General features: G+C 34.1%; 1 long non-coding RNA gene across 2 annotated transcripts; it reads left to right on the top strand.

Annotated features, from left to right (window-relative positions):
• Positions 1-14,146: 14,146 nt before the first annotated feature.
• LOC140182595 (uncharacterized) lies at positions 14,147-15,773 on the top strand. 2 transcript variants are annotated; one of them, XR_011878511.1, is made up of 3 exons: positions 14,147-14,356; positions 15,116-15,277; positions 15,448-15,773. It is a non-coding gene; the product is annotated as an uncharacterized lncRNA (long non-coding RNA). The 2 variants fall into 2 exon arrangements; XR_011878510.1 differs by lacking the exon at positions 15,448-15,773 and having other exon boundaries at positions 15,116-15,379.
• The last annotated feature ends 4,941 nt before the right edge of the window (positions 15,774-20,714 follow it).

Raw genomic sequence — 20,714 nt, forward strand, 5'->3', positions numbered from 1 at the left:
CATTTGTTAGTTTGGTTTTAGAGGAATTCGAATGGGAAGGGAAAGACTGAAGATTTAAACTGTATTTATAAATTTTGTTATTCGGAAGATAAGGAGTTGGAAAGTTTTTATTTTTTATTATTATTTTTATTAAACAACGGGACAAAAACATCTAGGAGAAAAATCAAATTACACCGTCACTATTTTAGAAAATATATATAGGAACAGTTTGTGAATTCCATTTTTCAGATTGATGTGTTAACAATTTTCGATTCATCTATTTATTATATAGTAAAACTATAACACCTTGGGATTTCTCTATTGATGGAAAGATACTAAAGTTTAAATATTCATCTTTCATAATCAATTTTCAATATCCAGAAGAGTAACCATGAGCTATATGATTAAGGTTGATAATATTATTTGAATTTGTGGATATTCGCTCCACTTTTAATCAGTTAGGACAGGTAATAACTCGATTCAGTGCAGGGCCGAGTCTTAGGTGGGGTGAAGTGAGATCAAGTTCAGAAAATATTTGCCCTCTAATAGAATTAAATACAATTTTAGTCCCTAAGGTTTAGACAAAAAATTTTATTCGTCTTCAATTTTTTTTTATTCAAATTCGTTCTTAAAGTCCAATTTAATGTTAAAATTGTCCTTTTGGACAAAAATACCTTTTCTATCTCTCACCTACGACCTTTTCGCTCCTAAAAGAAAGAACGAAAGAAAGACAAAACAGGGGGAAAGAGAAAGCAGGGAAGAAGAAGAAAAATTGAAGAGGAAGGAAAGAGAAGCGGCATCAACGAGCCAAATCCTCTAGTGAAAATGACGATGAAGACGGAAGATCGTGACTGCTCCAATGATTCTCCGCATCTTCACCAATCAATAACTCCTCCATCAAAACTCGAATGCCGTCACTATTGCCGTTAGATCCACCGTCGCACTCCGACGGAGTTCCAGCAAGGACTTGGTTGACGTTGAAGACTGGGGAAACAAGACCATTGTAACGATCAAAGAAATTTCCGTCAGCGGCCTTTTGAAATGCTATGAAATTGAAATCTGTGTCATCGTTTTGGAGATGGTCTTAGTGATTGTCGTTTGGATAAAGATTCGTGTCATTTCAAGGAAGAGGGTAGTGCTCTCTTGTAACTTGATCAGCGATGCGTGCGAATATGTGAGAAGAGTAAGTGCTTTCCTATTGAATTGCTCTTATTGCATCTGTTCGGCGATGCCTGAACCAGATTTGGAGTCCACAGACAAACTCTATTCTTTAGCTTCTCGTTGTTGTGCTCAGAGTCTCTAGTAGTGATTTTTGTTGTTACTTGTTGCTAATTCTTTTTCATCCTCTGTTAGTTGTTTTTGTGCAAAAAAAGGTTGTCACATGTTGCATGTTATTAGGGGTAATGATTCTTGTTGTTACTTGTTGCTTATTTTTCTTCTGTGCAAGGGTATTTTTATCTAAAAATTACAGAAAGGACAATTTTAAAATTAAGGTGGGCCTTAAGAACGAATTTGAATGCAAAAAAAGATTGGGGACGAATAAAATTTTTGGCCAAAATCTTGGGGACCAAATCATGGTTACCCCTATATATATAATATGTAATATATGTAAAATAATGAATCATATTGTATCATTCTTAAATTTTTTAATTTAATTTATATTATATATGTGATGATGGTTACATAAATTTTAAAATTTAATTTTATTTGTTGATTTTAATAATTATAGAGGCGGGTAGGGGAGTGGTAGGTACTCGCAAAGACGAGTTAGGGTTCAATTTTTTTCTGTCTACTATAGAAGAAGGACGGGTTCTATGCGGGTTATTATAAGGCAGGGCGTGGCCGGAAAGGGCAAAAATTTGTCCCTACCACCTCGTTGCCACCCATATATATGACCCATTTAAACTTAAGGGTATTCCCGGTTCGAATCAGATCGGATCGGATATGACCGAAATCTCAATCTGATCCACCTAAACTAATCGAATCAGATCAAATTTTTTATTCGCAAAATAAAAAATATATTAAAAAAATTATTTCTATAAAAAAAGTCAGTTAAACTCATTTTTTCACTGTAATAAATTTTTTTCACTCTTTTAAACATATTTACTCTTAAAATAATATTATTAAACTAACTTTTCTTAAATAAAAAAATAAAATAATACAATATATATGAATAATAATTATTAATTGAAGTAAAATATAAATACAACATATATATTATTTTTTTATTTATTATTTGGCGCGGATCCGCAAATATAGTGTGATATCCGCGATCCGATTAGAGTATGGATCGAATCCGATCCGATCGTCTTGTAGATTGAATTATATGTGTAAATTGTAGATCAGATTTGTGAATATGATTTGATCCATGGGCACCCTATTTAAACTTGATAACTATTTCTTTTTTTTTTTTTTTTTGGTGGATGTAAACCCACAAAAATTGGCAAATAATTAACAGAAAAATTAAATTTTAATTAAAAAAATTAAAAATATAAATCTAATATCAAAATAGGATAGAACTCTTCAAAACGAAAATTTTGACACCAATTTCAAAGAATTTGGCCCAAGATTGGGCCGGACAGACCAAACCGATTGAATCAGACTCAAACCGGGCCTGTGGGCCCAACCGTTTCATTAAATAAAGTGAGCTTAAGCTCATTACTTCCTTCCATTCTTCATTTCGTTCCATCAGCCATGGAGAGAAGAAGGTAATGACCAAAACCCTAACTCCCACTTCCAACCACCATAACTTCTCCGTTCGAGCTCCGATCGCTGCACCGTTTACGGCCACGCGTCCAGCGCGTCGAGCTCTACATTTTTGTCAGATCAATTTCACCGGTAAGCTCCAATTCCATCTCAGATTTTCTACCCCCTTTTCTATTCTTGAAATTGAACCCTTATAGTGAGATTTTGCTAATTTGGTGTTCTAGGTTCAATTTAGCTTGCGGAGCTTATCGGATTTGAGTTGCTATGCGTATGGGTACGGTAAGGATCACCTAAATTTGGGTTAAATACTCAAGCTTGAGGGGCTGTGTTTGTGACTAGTGAGGCTGCCTTGGATTAAATATAGCGATCAGTCAAGGTATGGTTTAGGTTTCGCGCGTTTAATATATAAGGTTTTATGAAAACTTAGGCTAGAAGAACTATAGGATAAGTTGAAATGGTTTTATGCATTAAATGATTAGTTTTGTGATGTTGATGGTAAATTGATGATTAGGCTTGTGTTGGAATTAATGGATGTGAGATCATTGGCAATAATGAGAATGAGTTATTTAGTGTTAATGAGTATGTGTTATTAGAATTAATAATGGTGAGTTGATGATGTTGTTGGCATATGTTAATGAGATTTTGTAGTTACGGTTTGTTGATTGGTTAATGATAATTTATGGGTGGTTAGTAATGAATTGAGAAAATGAGTTAATGAATTGTAAAATGGTAGCTTGTGGTTGGAAGGGTGATTTTTGAATAATGTATGAGTTTTATGAATTGGTGTGAGTATTAATGTGTTAGTAGATAGTATTAATGAAATGGGGTTTTAGATGTGGTAAATGTGCAGGTTTTGTGGATAAGGAATGGGAATTTGGTAAAAAGTGGGGTTTGGTGTATTTTGGTAAAAAATAAATTTTGAAGAACTTTGGAAGTCCATAACTTACTCCTCAAATTTTGGATGCAAATGAGGTTTGTTTTAAATTAAAGAATGTTTGATAAGCTTGAGATTGATATAAAGTTTGCGGAAAACCGAATTTTGTAGAGAAAGTTATGGACGCCGAAAAATTGGTGCGAAAAACTAAAATTTTTAATGTTACAGCAGGATCAGGTTTTTCTGGTGTGTGCCCACGCACACAGTTGTGCGCACGCACACACCAGAATATGCTTTCTGTTGGTGGCACTCGCACAGATAAGGTGCATGCACATCAAGTAACTCCTGGTTGGTGTGCGCACGCATATATGTGTGCGTACGCACACACTCTGTTTTCCAGCACCTATGTTTTTATAATCTAAACATGGTTTTGAACCCCTAAACCCCTATTTTTACCCTGTTAACCTTAGATCTTGCAGATAAGCTTACTAATTAGTGGAAGATAGGAGTTTAAGGTAACTTGGAAATGAAGTAAGAGGTAAGAATGATGGATTATACAAGAAGGAGGCGTATATATGAATGAATGTTGATGTTAAGGCTTGAATGATTAATTTTCTACATTATGAAATGTATAAGGCAAGTAAGAGAATTATGTAAGAAGTTGAGGATTGATGATGTTAATCAATCAAGAACAATAAAATGTATGATCAACGAGTTAAGTAAAGTTGAGAATGATGAGATGAGATATGAAATAATTTCAAGAATGAAACTGATCATTATGAGAAATGATTGAATATATTGAGCTTGAGGCCGTTATCTCCCTCATGTCAGCTTGGGGTGTTGTTTCTTCACCCCATGTCAGCTTGGGACTCGTCCCTTGGATATTATTGAGCTTGGGGCGTCCTTTTCCGCATGTCAGCTTGGGGATCTTCCCCATGGTGTATTTTTGAGCTTGAGAACATGTCGGGATGGCTACGTAACCGACAATTGATATAACAGCCATAGGACAGGCATGCATCATGTGCATTTGTTTGTTTTATCTGCTATGCATTACTTGGGTTTGCCTAACTGAATATTTATCATGCTACTTGCTATATTCGCTACTTGCACTATCTGTTTCCCACTTGTGCGTGAATTTGTTTGGTTGCTTGTCTCTGCTGAATTGTAACACCCTAATATTCAAATCCTTATGCTCGAGTCATAATTCAATGATATTACGGTGGTACGACTCTCAGGAGGATTTTTAATAAATAAATATAAGTAATTTTGAAAGGAGTATTAATCGAGAAGCCTGAAAAGAGTAGAAATAAAAATCGCGAAGACGTATCACACACGTTTCGACAACAAAAGATAAACCGTGAAGCCGAAAACGATATACGGACAAGGCGTAGAGGAGATTAAAAGATAGATGACAGATAGATATATATAACATAAGTAAATAGCCACTAGTCGCGACCGGCGAAGTTTAGGCCGGCTAGGGTACAGTATGAAAGTAGTTGACAACAGTATGTCCTAATCTCTCCCGAAGGAAACATGAGAGCCTCTATAGGCAAATTCAAAAAGTTCAATACATAATATAACCTTTCCAAAATAAAGGTGGAGAGATTCTAAGCAAAACACAAAGTAGAGAAAATAAAGATCTTCGCTGTCTCTCAGACGACCCACAACTCACTTCTGAGCACCTGGACCTGTATCTGAAAAACAAGAGATATATACGGAATGAGAACCCCGGGCCCATGGGTTCCCAATACGGTAAAAGTGCCAAATAAATACAATGCACCGCAATAAAAACTCACTAAGCATCCTAAACTTCTTCACCAATTATTCATCCTAGGTTCTCGCTAATCCATGAATAGGCAACTGTCATAAGGGAGTGCTAAATTCAATTCATGTTTCACATGTTTCCCAATTCGCTGACTCTTCCACGAATCAGACTCAGAATCATAAGCAAAACCATCACCAGTTGTTCTGCCTCAGCAGTTCTATATCAATACATCATACCCTCGCCTGGAGTTAGTGAAACCTCATCACTGCGTCTACCCAGGGAGCTCCAATTATCTCATTCAATGATCATCATCATCATGCAATCGCGTCATCAAATCATCTCATCAAGAACAGCCCTCAACACCCACCGACACCAGCATGAGGGGCCTCTCAGTTGTACAAACACAAGCAATACAGGCAAGTAATACACAAATATGGTACAAATAGAACAAGTAGCATATAGTCAGGTAACATGGCATATATGATGTAGAAATCCAAAACAAATGGCAAACCCAAACAATTCAAACATATGCAAATGATGAATGCCTGCCCTATGGCTGATGATATCATCTGTCGGTTATATAGCCAACCCGACACGTCCTGGTAGCTAACCATGGACAGAAACACCCATTGCGGAGCAAGTAGGTTTGAGCTACAACCCCCTTGCTACTACCCGCTCAACCCAGAGCCAGTGGAATAACCACTACTACGGCTACTACCCAAGCGGGTGTTTAAAAGCTCAACCTGGAGCGAGTGGATTCACCATTACTGCCGCTACTACCCAGGCATCACAATCTCTGACCTGGAGCAAGTGGGACGAACCACAACCCTTGCTACTACCCAGGATCTCAAAACATACATTCGTTCAGTTTAGAAGCAATCATCACTGTTATCAAATCTCAAACATTAACCTGGAGCAAGCGGGATGAACCACCACCTTACTACTACCCAGGTATCACAAATACACATGTATTCAAAACTCCACAATTAAACTCATTTATCATAAACATCCTTTCCCGTCTCATACCCGGAGCAAGTGGACAACGCCACTGCCTACTACCCGGGGTCACACATCATATTTCAGCATTTTTCATTATTATCCATTTAACACAATCATTCATTTATCATATATGCATTATACTCAGCCATAAACAATAATGGCTTTGCAGTAACCTGGCAATAACTCAGCCATTCGGCTCATGGTTCAATCAAGAACCGGCCATTGATCAATAAATATAGCCCTTCGGCTCATGGCATACACGGTACTTCCACCGTCATCCTCCATATCTCATATAATCATCTTTGATCATCATTGATCATAACCTTTTCCCTTGCTTCACTCGCAAGTTACCACATCCCCTAGCTCCTTTCTCATTGCTAGGCATATCATAATGATTTAATACATAAGGGGTGAGATTGGAGGCTTAGAAGTAAGAGATTTGGCTTTTAAAACTTAAAAATCAACTTTGGCATGAAAACAGGGCCACGCGTACGCGCACTCCACGCGCACGCGCGGATGGCCAAAAACTCATCGACGTGCAAGCGTCATACGCACGAACGCGCAGTTTGAAAATATCCAAACGGCACGCAAGCGTCAGCCACGCGTACGCGTGGGTGCTCTTGCGCCCAGGCATAAAACTGGCACAACTCTGACACAACTCTCTGGAAAATAGCTGGACATATGGTGCAGTGCATCGACGCGCCCGCGCACACCACGCGCACGCGTGGATGGTGCTTTCTGGAAGAACGGCGCGCACGCGCCAAGTGCGCCTACGCGCGTAGGGTCGTTCTGCTAAAAATTTTCTAAGTTAAAAGCTGCAGAATTTACAGATTCAACCCCCAATCTTTCGACGGTCATAACTTTCTCATTTTAAATCATTTTTCACCCGTTCTTCGAACGGCATGGACATCCCAGATCCAATTTCATTTTTAAACAAGTTTGGCACAAAATGGAAATCCGCAGTCCAAGTTATGTCCCGTCAAATTATGCCCAAAAACCATGTTTTCATACAAAACCACAAGGTGCCATTTTCAAAACAAGCCATTTTCAACTCTTTTCAAAATCAACCAAAACATGCCAATTTCGTCCCTTTCTTTGAAATCAATCAAAATATACTAAAATCAACATCAAGCCTCCTCAAATCATACATTGACACTTTCTCAAACTCAAACACATTTACATATCATATACTCTTCCTCATGCCAAATTTCAACAACACTATTTCCAATCAACCATCATTATACATAACCAATATCATACTCACTATCACGTGGTTTCACCCACAAATCAACCTTAATCATTCCTCAAGCATATATCACAACATACATATCTCTAATGCATCATCATACCATCAAGGCATCAATAGTCATAATCACATATATGACCACATAATATGTCTCAACCAAAACCAAACATACCTCATCTATATAATTTCACCCAAATTTACCAAATTCCACACTTCAACTCCTCAAACCTTATTATTCAATAACCAACCCAATCATTCATATATTCATTATCGTAAATTCATCCAATCACTTGTGTCATCATACAATGCACACATCACTTACCTTTCTTATCTTCTTCCGGCCTCCGGCCCAAAATTCACGGCCTCCGGCCCAATTTCACAATTTAAATGCATAAACCACAAATCAATACTCATTACCCAGTACATCAAATTCTCAATACACCAAACATACAAGGCTACACAATTCTCAACCCAGTAATTAATTCACATTACATACCAACTATACATATTAGCACCAACCATTTACACAATCCAAACTTAATTCTAGGGGCATCTAGCCTAGGAATTCTCATCACAACACACGGTACTTAAATGAAACTTAAACCGTACCTCTTGTAGCCAAACCAATTGAGCCTCTTCTATGGAAGTCTTCACCAACCTTAGCTCCAAGCCTCACCAAAGCTCCTCAAGTAATACCAATCTCCCAATTGTGCACCAACATCACCAAATACACTAACATAACCAATATCACATACATACATCAACCTAGGGCTCATAAAAATGACAAATCACAAGGGTTTGAGCACTTCTTACCTCAGCCCATATGAAGTAGGGATAGAACCCACTTAGAATCCATGTTGGAGTATCCCTAAACACCCAAAATCACAAGATTTCAACACTAACTACCCAAAAACGTGTAACAGTGGAGAATTTCGAAAACTGGGCAGAGATGAATAGAATACTCACCACAAAACTTAGATAGAATTGTAGAGGATGAGAAGAGCGACGCGTGGCCGCAAACGGCTTGTCAATCGGAGCTCCGTAGCTCAAGTTATGGTGGTTTGAAGATCAAATAGAGTTAGGTTTTCTCTCTTCTCTTCTCTCTTCTCAATTTCAGCGCCCCAACCCTTCTCTTTAGGATAAAATGAGCTGAAATGCTCATAACTAATGTTTATATAGGTTGGGTCTTGGGCCCACTTAGGCCCGGTCCACTTATTTTTGTCCGTTGGCCCAATTTTGGGCCAAAACCTTTAAGATTAGCGCTCTAAATCACACTTTAAATATTTCTACCTTCCCTAATTATAATTCCTCATTTCTTAATCTCATTTACTCATAATCAATTTTCTCAGCTGTAGTACCAGACAGATCTCAGCCGGTACTGCCGGTCAAAATTCCACTACGTGCTTTTACGCAGAAAACTATGTTTTCCGACTCGGAAAAATTCACTGAATCCAAATATCATATTTAAATTATCAAATTCCAATTGCCAAATCTTCCAACCATATTCGCTCGTATTTAACTTATTATTTAATTAATTTCGGTTAGACCGGGTATTACATGAATCATGGATGATGGAGAATTGGAGGAAGGGCGGATTGGTTAGGTGTTAGATGTTAGGTTTTAACGTAAGTGAGTTTAGGGTACTTAAATCACCTACCCATTTTTATGGTTTCTACTTAGAAATTGAGTTTTATAATTGTATGATGGAGTTCTAGGATTGCCTCTGGCATTCCCAGGACCTTATTTATTATACGCATAACACCTTTACCATGCTGAGAACCTCCAGTTCTCACTCCATACTGTGTTGTTGTTTTCAGATGCAGGTCAAGAGGCTCCTCGCTAGGCGTCTGGATCTTTGAAGCGGAGTAGTACCTGTATGTATTTTGGGTTTTAGTTTGTATATGTATGTATATATATGTACTAGCTTGCTCTCCAAGAAACTTTTTATTTTGTTCCTCATAGAGGTTGTGGGAGAGTTAGGGTCTTATTCTGTATTTTGGGTAGTTGGGATACTTATGTATATATATATATGTAAATATTCTCCGACCAGCCTTAGCTTCGCAGGCTGAGTCAGGAGCTAGTTCATTGTATTCTTGACTCTCTCTTCGTTCTTTCGTTCATCTATCTCTTAAACCTTTAGGTTTCTTAGTACGCAAGTAATTCTTTTCTTTGAGCGTTGCACTTTTTATTTTGTGATTTTTGTTTTACCTATTTTTCAAGGCTCCTTGTATATTACTCATTTTCAATACCATTATATATATATATATATATATATATATATATATTACTTTTAGAGGTCGTAATACCTTGCCACCTCAGCTTTATGACTTAAGCATAAGACTCTGTGTGGTAGGGTGTTACAGGTGGAATGCTAATATGAGAAGATTTAATTTGCTATTATTTTCCAACGCGATAAGAAGTTATTTGTGACGATATTCATATGTTGGTGTAATATTTTGTATTGTGAAGGGAATATAAATATGATGGTCAAACGGGTTAGTCTGGCCCGTTTGGGTCCAGGCCACCTAAATTCAGAGGATAAATGGGATAGCCCGTTTAAGTCTACTTTATTTGCAGGCCATAATTTTTTAGTCCGGACCGTTTATGGTCAACTCGATGGATTAAATGGACTTACCCATCTATTATTTTATTTAATTTTTTAAAAAATATTTTAGCAAAAAATATCGTCTTTATTTCAAAAATCTTAAACAAAATCATGTTTTTTTAGTTGATAGGCCGAATTTTCGGGTCGAATTATGAAAAATATTTTAAAAAAAGTGCTATTTGTTTTTTTTAAATGCAAAAAAAAAAATTTAAACGAGCCGCCTGTTTAGCACGCAGGCAGACCTGTTTAATCCGTTATTTTTTTTTAATTTATCAGTCTCATCCTGTTTAATCCAAAATTTAAATAAACTTAATTTTAGAGATAAACTAGCCCGTTTAAATTAATAAATGGGCTGACTCAATGAATTTGGTTTGTTTTAACTTTTTAATTATAAATATGTTATCTTCACAAAATATGCAGATTTTCAAATTTTAAAATATCTAGGGTGGCAAGCGAGGAAGCCTGTCCCGTCCCGCCTCGCCAGAACCCCGCTCTTTAGTGGGCTAGCTCGCCCTGCCCCACGTAGTGAGACGGTCCTAAAATTCCACCTCGTCCCATCTAACTGCGGGCTGGTGGGATGGTGGGTTAAGCCTGCCAAAACTCCTCTTTCTTTTTACTATTATCTACTAAATAATATATATAATTTCACAACCACATTAATAAATTTATAATTTCTAAAGGCATAAAAAAATTATATTTTTAATATTCACAAACATTAAAGTCTTTGCAATTATAAATATCTAATAAACATAATTATAAGTCAAGTTTTCATCCAATATATAATTATAAATATTGTCTCCAAAGCAAAATAAACATAATATAAAACATGATTATAAATATTGTCTCCAAAGCAACATAAATATAATAAAAAAATACTCAATTTTCATCTTCATACGCTTGTAAGTTGGGTTGGGGGAAGTTGGGTTTTGACAAAAAAAAATTAGAAAAATATCCCCTTGCCAAAAAAAAACTAAGCCTGGCGGGGAAGCCCTCCCCGCCCTGCCAAAGCCCACCAAAACCCGCAGTTTAAGTGGTGCAGGTGAGACGGGTTTTTGCTCTTTGGCAGCCCTAATTTTTCATCCCGACCTGCCTTTTTTAACGGGTTACACGGGTCGGTCCGGCGAATTTATGTAAACCCTATTAAATTAGTAGATAATTAGTTAATAAATTAATTTTTAATAAAGAAAATTTGAAATATGAATATTATATTAAATTAGGCTAGACCTCATCGAAACGAGAACTTTAACACTAATTTCAAGGAATTCGGCCCAAGATTGTACCGAACGGAACGAACTAGTTGAACCGGATCCAAACCAGACCCGTGGGCCCAACTGGCCCAGCATTTAAATGAGCCGAAGCTCATCTTCTTCCTCCCCATTCAGCATAGACGCTGAATACAGCCAGAGAACGGGAGAAGAAGATTAACCCTAACGCCAAAAACAAAACCCACATAACTTCTCGCTCCGAGCTCCGATTGCTGCACCGTTTGCGGCCACGCGACCACCGCGTTGAGCTCTACGATTCTACTGGAACAATTTCATAGGTAAGTCAATTAATTACTCTCAGCCACTCCTTCCCCCAATTTTCAAAAATAACAAGTGGTGTTGAATTTCTTTGTCTTTGATGTTTTAGGATCCAATTAGCTTGAGGAAAACGTTCACTCTTGCTTATACGAAGCTTGGGTAAGGTGAGATTACCATAAATTTTCTAAATTTGTGCTTTGAGTATTAAATTTAGGTGTATATGTGTTATGAATGTGTATTAGGTTGTAAATAAATAATTAGAGCTTGAAATTGTGGACGTTGGAGCTTGGTGGAGGTTGAACACTAGTGTTTTATTGAAGTTTTTGGGGCTGTGTTTATTTTAGTGTGTTGACCTTGATCACTACGAGGAAACCGGCCAAGGTATGGTTTAGTTTTCTTGCATTTAATATATAATGTTCTGTGAAAACTTAGACTAGATGACCATAGGATAGGTTGGAATGTATGTGTATATTGTTGTTTAGTATCTTGTTGATAAGTATGTGTTGGTATGGTGCTGTTGATTAGTTGTTGGTTTGGCAAATTGTTGATTAATGATCTGAGGATATAAGCATATAAGCTTAGGATTTGTGAGCGGTTTTGGTTGTTGGATTTGGCAAGTGTATGTGTATTATTGTTGGTATCAGGTATGATTTTTGTGGTGGTTGTTGTGTTGATGAAGAAGGACATATTGTGTTAGCAAGTGTAGGTTTGGTGATGAATGAAATCGGATTTGTTTTAAATGAGAATGAGGTTTTGAAAGTTTGCAAAATTTTGGTTTCGGGCCGAACTTCGGCGAGCTATAACTTGGCCTCCGGACCCCCAAATAGTTTCAAACTTGTTTTGATAAAAAATTGGGGTCGTGAAGTTTATGCCGTTCGAAGAACGGATGAAAAATAATTTAAAATGATTAAGTTATGTACGTCGGAAGTTTGGTTTGGAATTATGTAAATTCTGTAGCTTTCTACTTAATCAGATTTTTGGAAAACGTACGTCCACGCGTACGCGTGGCATGGAATTTTTTTGGCTGACCTCCTTATATGCGTACGCGTAATGAGCCAGCATGTATGTCCACGCGTACGCATGACAAGGGGATGCGCGCGCGAGCTGCCTTTTTATGCTCCCACGCATACGCGTGGCCCCTATTCCAGCAAACATGGTTTTCTGAGTTTTAAACCTTATTTCAAATTTTTAAACTTCTATTTTTATTCTTCTAGTCATAAATAATAGTATTAAATTTTATAATCAAGTGAAGTTAGGAAATAGGGATAACTTGGAGGTGAAGTAAAGCTGAAAAAGTGATGAATTGACTATGAAATGTTATGAATGATTATGTATGATACTTGGCTTGAATAATCAAATGATCTGAGATACGAGATTCCCTGGGTAAAGTATCGTGGCTTGTCACCACGTGTACCAGGTCGAAACTTAATACTCTGTTGACCCTACGTCGTAAGGGTGACCGGGCACGTATAAATTCCCGGGAATCGTACCCCCATTGAGCAATTAATATTTATATAAGAGAAAAAGCTTTGCATAGACTCTTGGGGATGCGCGACGAGGGACAGTCCAGTAAGTCATTTATTCATGATACTATATTACTATATTCCTAGCTAGTATAGGTTTAGTGTTCACTTGATTGCAGGGCTTGTTAAGTTATTAATTAATCATACTTGTCACAGCCTTTTCTAACAAATTTCACTCCTTCTCTATCTGCTGTAAGTTCTAACATAACCTTTTTAATAAATTGAGATCATAATATATATTTTCTAAATTAATTAAGCGAATGAATCTAGTCTTCAACCGTGAACACAAATAGTTAATTAGTTGTTGCATGTATGATAAATGTAGTACTCATGAAGCTACTTAATTATAAGGATAATTTTAAGTTTTCTTCTCTCTAACATTCTTCTCTCCAAATTTTGTTGCTTTATTCTAATTATTTGAATGGGTTCTTGTTTGACAGTTGACTGAATAAAAATTGACAAGAAGGAAGGTATAAGCTTTTCTTGTTTGAGGTTACTTGCTTGTTAGAGTTACTTGCTTGTTTGAGGTTACTTGCTAAGATTAAAGCCTCGCTATCTTTCACTTAAAATTTCTGAAGGTTTTGATAAATTTTACCACCAATAGAAGCAGGAGGCTAATCTGATTCAATATGCTCTTATTGTCAATTATCTATGTTTCCATCTCAATGTGTTCCTGTCCTAAATAACATTGTTCATCTTTTGTTGTTTAGGAAGCTTGCAGACAAAATTGCAGCTTCTGGTTACTATGTGGTTGTTCCGGACTTCTTTTATGGTGAACCCTATGATCCTCAAAATACTAATAGACCTTTAGGAATTGAGAGTTAGTGATGGCGTGGGTATAAAGTCTTTAATGCAACTTGTGTTAGTGATTAGATAAATAAAAAAAAATAGAATAAAAGTTACTCACATAAATGTTTAATAAGCAATAAGCAATAAGCTACTTCGGACTTGTCTCAGCTGCCAATAAGGTTAGAAATCAGTATCGTTTGTCCATATATGTATTTGTTGCTGCAAATCAATGGCTTATTGAATTCTGTTTTTGGCTGCAGTTTTTCTCATCAAATGGTTTTCCTTGCCCAAGTCTCTAGAATCCTCCTGACCACTTTGTAAAAATTATTAACAAGGATTTTGAACAGGTAGGTAGAATATGAATCACTCTAAGATCTTTACTGAACAACAATTTATTTTAAGAGGTGGAGATGCTTTGATGTAAAATACTTGCTATATAAGTAGACAAGCATTTGATTTTAAATAACTGCATTATTATTGATCATGATAGTTTAGGTAAGTTAGTTTTAGTTTTAGGCCTGTAATATTTTATATGTACTCAAATTGATTCTTAATGTATTAAAATAACTTGCTGGAGGTGAAGGGTTGGATCAAAAAATTAAAAAGAAGAGATATGTTGGAGCTGTAGGAAACAGAGTCATGACTAGTGAAAGAGATGTGAAACGATCTGCTCTTCCAAAGGCAAATGCTGATTCGAAGATGCATTTTTATGATACATAAGGTTTCAGGTAGTTTGTCTTGTTATAGATTTCAGGCATTAGGTTTCAGTTGTCATGCTAATACTGACCAAATAGTTTTTTCGAGGATTTATTAGATTTTCCATCAATGATGATATATATGGAGTAATTTCACACACTGGTTTTCATCCAACAGAATTTGTTAATGGTAGAAAATATCATATGAATGATTCTATGCTTTTTTGTGTATGTTAAAACTAAATGGATCATGGTCATGGTATTGAATCAACGTCACTGTTATAAGGTTGAGTTTGCTTGTGAATTCCATTGTTTCTTTGTTTGAATTATATCTTTAGGGTTATTGTGTATGCCATAACTTCTTGTTCTCCCTGCTGAGAGTCTTATATCAATAAGCATTTTGTGGTACAGATTGAAGCCACTTCCTGGATCTAGTGGAATCAACAAGTCTAGAGGCTCTTTTGAGCCTTCTACTATTGGGGTGCGTAATATGCTTGCAAGTGAGCAAGAATGTGGATCTCTTCATAGGGACCATATAGCTGAGCAGAAAGTATTGGCAAAGGGAAGCAACAGGTTTTTTGCTCATCTTGACATTGCCATGTTCTAATATATGACTACAATCTAGTTGCTGAAGAATTCAATTAATATCTGCATAATGGCCCTTGTTGACATTTATATCCTTTTAGAATTGATATTTATTGGCAAATTGATTAATCATTGATGTTGATTGCTCTTGTAATTAGATCCAACAATCAGGAGGATTTCCCAGCATCATTGATCTTGATTAATCATTGATGAGGATTGCTCTTGTAATTGATGTTAGCTATTATGAGAAGGTTAGAGTGTCAAGTAGTTCTAGTGCAGTTCCACTACTACCGCCACCGCCGCCTCCCTCAATGTCTTCGGATGAGGACTATGATGATGATGAGGATGAAGATGACACTAAAGACTATAGCTGATAGTTTTAGTGTGGTTGAACAATATACTAGGAATTATAGTTGATGATCAATACATTTTGTTTATGTTTTGAATTATATTGACTTACTTGTTTATAGTACTTTTCTTTTAGTTTGATAATACGATGAATTTATTTATTTTTTGAAATATTATAAATATTCGAATACAAATTAGATAAAAATTTGTATTAAATTTATATTTATTTTGTATGAAAACAAGTTTATTTTATAATTAGAAAAATAAAAAAATTATATTTTACCTTACTGACGAATTTACAGACGGATTTTCTGTCTGTAATCAGAGTGTGAGATGATTTTCCAAAGTTTAAATTACAGACGGAAAATCTGTCGGAAAATTCGTCTGTAATTACAGACAGAAAATCTGTCTAAAAATCCTCTGTAATTACAAATAGAAAATCCGTCAAAAAATTCATTTGTAATTACAGACGAAAAATCTGTCGAAAAATCCGTCTGAAAGTTCGTCGCCTTTGGTAAATGGATGGAGAATTTACAGAGGAAAAATCCGTCGGTAACTGGTAAAAATCCGTCGGTAATTTCGTCGATAACCAAAAATCCATCTATAATAAAGACTAAATCTGTCTGTAAATCTGTCTGTATTAATTCATTTTCTAGTTGTGTAAATTAAAACTTAGTTTTCTAATTAAATACAACTTAAATTATTAGTAATTTTTTAAAAAATTATTTAAGATAAAAAATATATTTTCTATATATTAATATACTGTATTGATATTTATTATTAAAATGGTCTTGATTATAATAATTACTTTGGTTAAAAAAATGTATTTATGCTATAAATATTATAATAAACAGATCTAACAGTTAAATACTTAAATATGAAATAATAAAAAATAAAATAATTTTTTAAAAAAATATATAAAAAAATAATATTATCATGTTAAAAATAAAAAAAATCCATTATAAATTATTGTGTTTATTATTTTGAATATTATACTGTGGGTGCGAAACTATCTCTTTATTATTTTTAAAAACTATAACAAGTGATTGTGTGTATATTTTTAGTTTTTATTAATATGTATAGATAGTTATAATTTAAATTTTTAAATATATCTAAACCAATTTGGGTTGGTTGAGTGATCAGTTTAGTTGTTTTCCACCTAAGTAAGTGTTGGGAGTTTGAATTTCATCTTGTATGTGTAGTAACTCATTGGCCAATTAAAGACTCTTAAATGAAATTCAAATTCATAATAGAATAATCCTTAACTTGTTGGGTATTGTAGAAATCCAAAAAAAATAATACCTAAATTTTATTATATTTTTGCCCCCACTATAAAATTTTTCTGGGTCCGTCACTGGGAGAGACAGGATTTTGTTTATGTAAATTTGGGTTTTGGATATGTATATATATGTGTAAATATTCTCCGGCCAGCCTTGACTTCGCGGGCTGAGTTAGGAGCTTGTTATTTTGTATTTTTGGCCCTATATTCTTACTTTTGTTATCTTATACTTGATAGCTATAGTTTTTTCTTAGTATGCAAGTTAACTGGTTTTCTGAGCATTGCGCTTTTATTTCGCAATTTTTATTACACATGTTCTTTAAGGCTCTTAGTTTATTATATTCTTTCTGCTATTATATGTACACATTTTACGGCTTAAGCGTAAAGCTTCATGTGGTAAGGTGTTACAATTTAAGCCCGTTTGCCATCCCTAAAAATATCTTAAATAATGCATCAATGTTTAAAAATCAAAATCTGAGAGCATACAAATATTTCCAAATTTGATACTCTTCAAACTTTTGTTATTATAAGAGAACTTTCTGAATAAAATTATTAAAAAACTAATTTAATAATTTTTAAAGAATAGAGAGAATACAATTTTTTATGATTTTTTACCATTCCTACTTTATTAGTGTAATATTTGTAATTATGAAATAAATCAAATGATTCACTTGTGGTCTTCCAAATATCGGTCAGTACATCAATTTTTAAAATAAAAATCTATTTCAATAATCAACTTCCTTAAGTTTTTTCATTAGCAAATAATTGACAAACCATAGAAAATATTCCATAGTTGACCTAATAATGTTGCGAGAGCCCAAATTGACATTAAAGGATAATATAAATTTACCGAAAGAGTCCCAGGTAATACCATTATATGCTGCATTACCTAGGAGATAATCGTTTGTCTTAAAAATTAAAATTATTTGTCCCTATTGAAAAAAATTAATGTAATGAATATCATAAGAATAAAAAATTAATTTAAAAAAAATATTATATCAAAAATTATTTTAAGATAAATAGATTCATGACAAATAAATTTTTAACTAATTTAACCTCAAAATGATATTATTTTATCAGAATGAATAGAGATAAATAGATTCATAACCAATTTGACAGTAACGACATGATATTTAACGTGTCAGCTCATCACCTAAATGTACCACACATTTGAGCAGAGGGATTGTATTATTTAGTTGCGTTAAAGGACAAGAATCGGATTGAATTCTTTTTATGTCAAGGAATACTTTGTCTTTTGAAGTAATAGTATTGGGCGATATTTACTCATCAGGTTTATATTCTTAGAGATTTTTCTATTCAACTTTGATATTTGTTAGTAAATTAAAGAATTTTGTATTACATATGTATTTTGATTATTGATTCTCAAATGTAAATTAAATTTTGTACTACATATTTATTTTGAATACCAAGTCTCAAATATAAATTGGACTAAAAATCATCTAAAATTTAGTTAAAACAATAAAATATTTTATACTTCAGTCTATCTAACAATAAAACATTTTGTACTATTATTATTATTATTATTATTATTATTATTATTATTATTATTATTATTATTATTATTTGATATAAATTATAATTTTTTTATTAAATGATTGAATAATTATTAGGTAATATATAAAATATATAACGAGGATATGAGGGTTTTGAATAGAAATCTCAAATAAAAACTCTTAGATTAGAAGATAATCTATTTACTATTTTGCATTGATTAATTTCATATTTAATTAGTTATTTACTATTATCACGTGTATTTAATTTATAAAAAAATAACAGACACGTTAGATTTTATTAATATACCAGTATTGATAATGAATAAATAAAAGATTATTTAGTATTTAATATTTTTATATTATTTAATTTTATTTGCTTTGATATGCTTATGTGTATTTTTTGTTATTTGTATGTGCTATGTGTTTAACTCTTTATAACATAAAATTTTTGGATCTGTCAATGGATATACGTATGTGGATTAAAGAAGAGAACGTGAAGCTGATCTTGCCTTCTTAAGCCTTTTTTTTTGCACACAAATTAAATGGTGGTTTGTTTTATGTCTCTCATTTTAGGTGTAAAAAATAAAACAATCTCGAGAAGAAAAAAAATGCCTGGTATAGTTTGTTGTTTTAACAGGTGAAATATAAAATAACTACGCAATATATATAAGAATACCAATAACATCTAATACTCGATCATAACGATATATTGAAATTGAAATGTAAGACGAATGCGAAAAAAATATAGCCTCAAAATTTATTAATAAACTTGCATAGTTGCATTACAGTGAACTTAAACTATAAACTTATTAGACTCCATGGTGATGATTTTTGTGATCTTTAACGAAAAAAAATATATGAAACGAAGAACTCTTGGTATTGTCGGTGTTGTATGACTGACTGAATTTGGACTACTGCAAATATCAAGGTCAGGATTTATTTTGTTGGAGGAGATCTATGTAGACTTCGCAACAGTGGTGTTTTGTTACTGATTGAGTTTGGATCAACTGGAACATTATGGTCCAAACTTATAAATTTTGAAAAAGAGTATTTTGTAGAAGGAGGTTTATGTGAATTTCGCAAAAGTGATTGAGTTTGGACCAACTAGAACATTATAGTCACCTATAGAAAGAGTATTTTGCAGAAGGAGGTCCATGTGGACTTTGCAATGGTGGTGTTTTGTTACTGATTGGATTTGTACCACCTGGAACATTATGATCGAGACCTATATTTTCTGAAAAAGAGTATTTTGCAGCAGGAGGTCCATGTGGACTTCGCAATGGTGGTTTTTTGTTACTGATTGGATTTGTACCACCTAGAACATTATGATTGAGACCTATATTTTCTGAAAAAGAGTATTTTGCAGCAGGAGGTCCATGCCATGTGGACTTCGCAATGGTGGTTTTTTGTTACTGATTGGATTTGTACCACCTGGAACATTATGATCGAGACCTATATTTTCTGAAAAAGAGTATTTTGCAGCAGGAGGTCCATGTGGACTTCGTAATGGTGGTGTTTTGTTATTGATTGGATTTGTACCACCTGGAACATTATGATCAAGACCTACTTTACGATTATTAATTTTAGTAGCATCTGTAGTTTCATAAACAAGTGAGAAGAGAAAGAAGCAAACAATGACATGGAACAAAAGTTTACTGAATTCCATATTTCAAATTGATGTGATAGTAATGTTCGAATCATCTACTTATATAGTGAAATCATAACACCTTGTTAAGGTTTTTTTTTTTTTTTGGTGATAGAAAAATAATAAAATTATTTATGAGCTATATGACCCATTTAATAGGGTTATAGGGTGCTAATATGACTTGGTCTAATTTGCTATTATTTTACAACGTGGAAAGAAGTTAATTGCAATGTGAAAGGATTATAAATTTGCTACGAAGCACGGACACTTTGTTGAGTTGTCGTGTCTGCGCGTCGGACACATTTCGGATACGACACTCATCGATATTCGTCCGACTCGCATGTCTACTGTATCCAACCGTCTCTTAATAAAAAATTCTTCTCCGGACACACCTGGACACACCTAAATATCATCACGTGTCAGCGTGTCCAATCTTATTCTTAACTTATATTCTTAAAATAAATTTAGATATAGCATATATTATTATTTATTAAAACAAAAAAATATTTTAAATACTAATAAAAGAATTTAATTTATATTTTAATATCAATAAAATATCAAAATATCATTACGATTTATCTAAAAAATACTTTATATTTTATATGTATGCGTGTCCCGTGTCATATAAGATTTTAAAAT

The sequence above is a fragment of the Arachis hypogaea genome, chromosome 20, assembly GCF_003086295.3.
Source record: "Arachis hypogaea cultivar Tifrunner chromosome 20, arahy.Tifrunner.gnm2.J5K5, whole genome shotgun sequence".
Taxonomy (NCBI): Eukaryota; Viridiplantae; Streptophyta; class Magnoliopsida; order Fabales; family Fabaceae; genus Arachis; species Arachis hypogaea.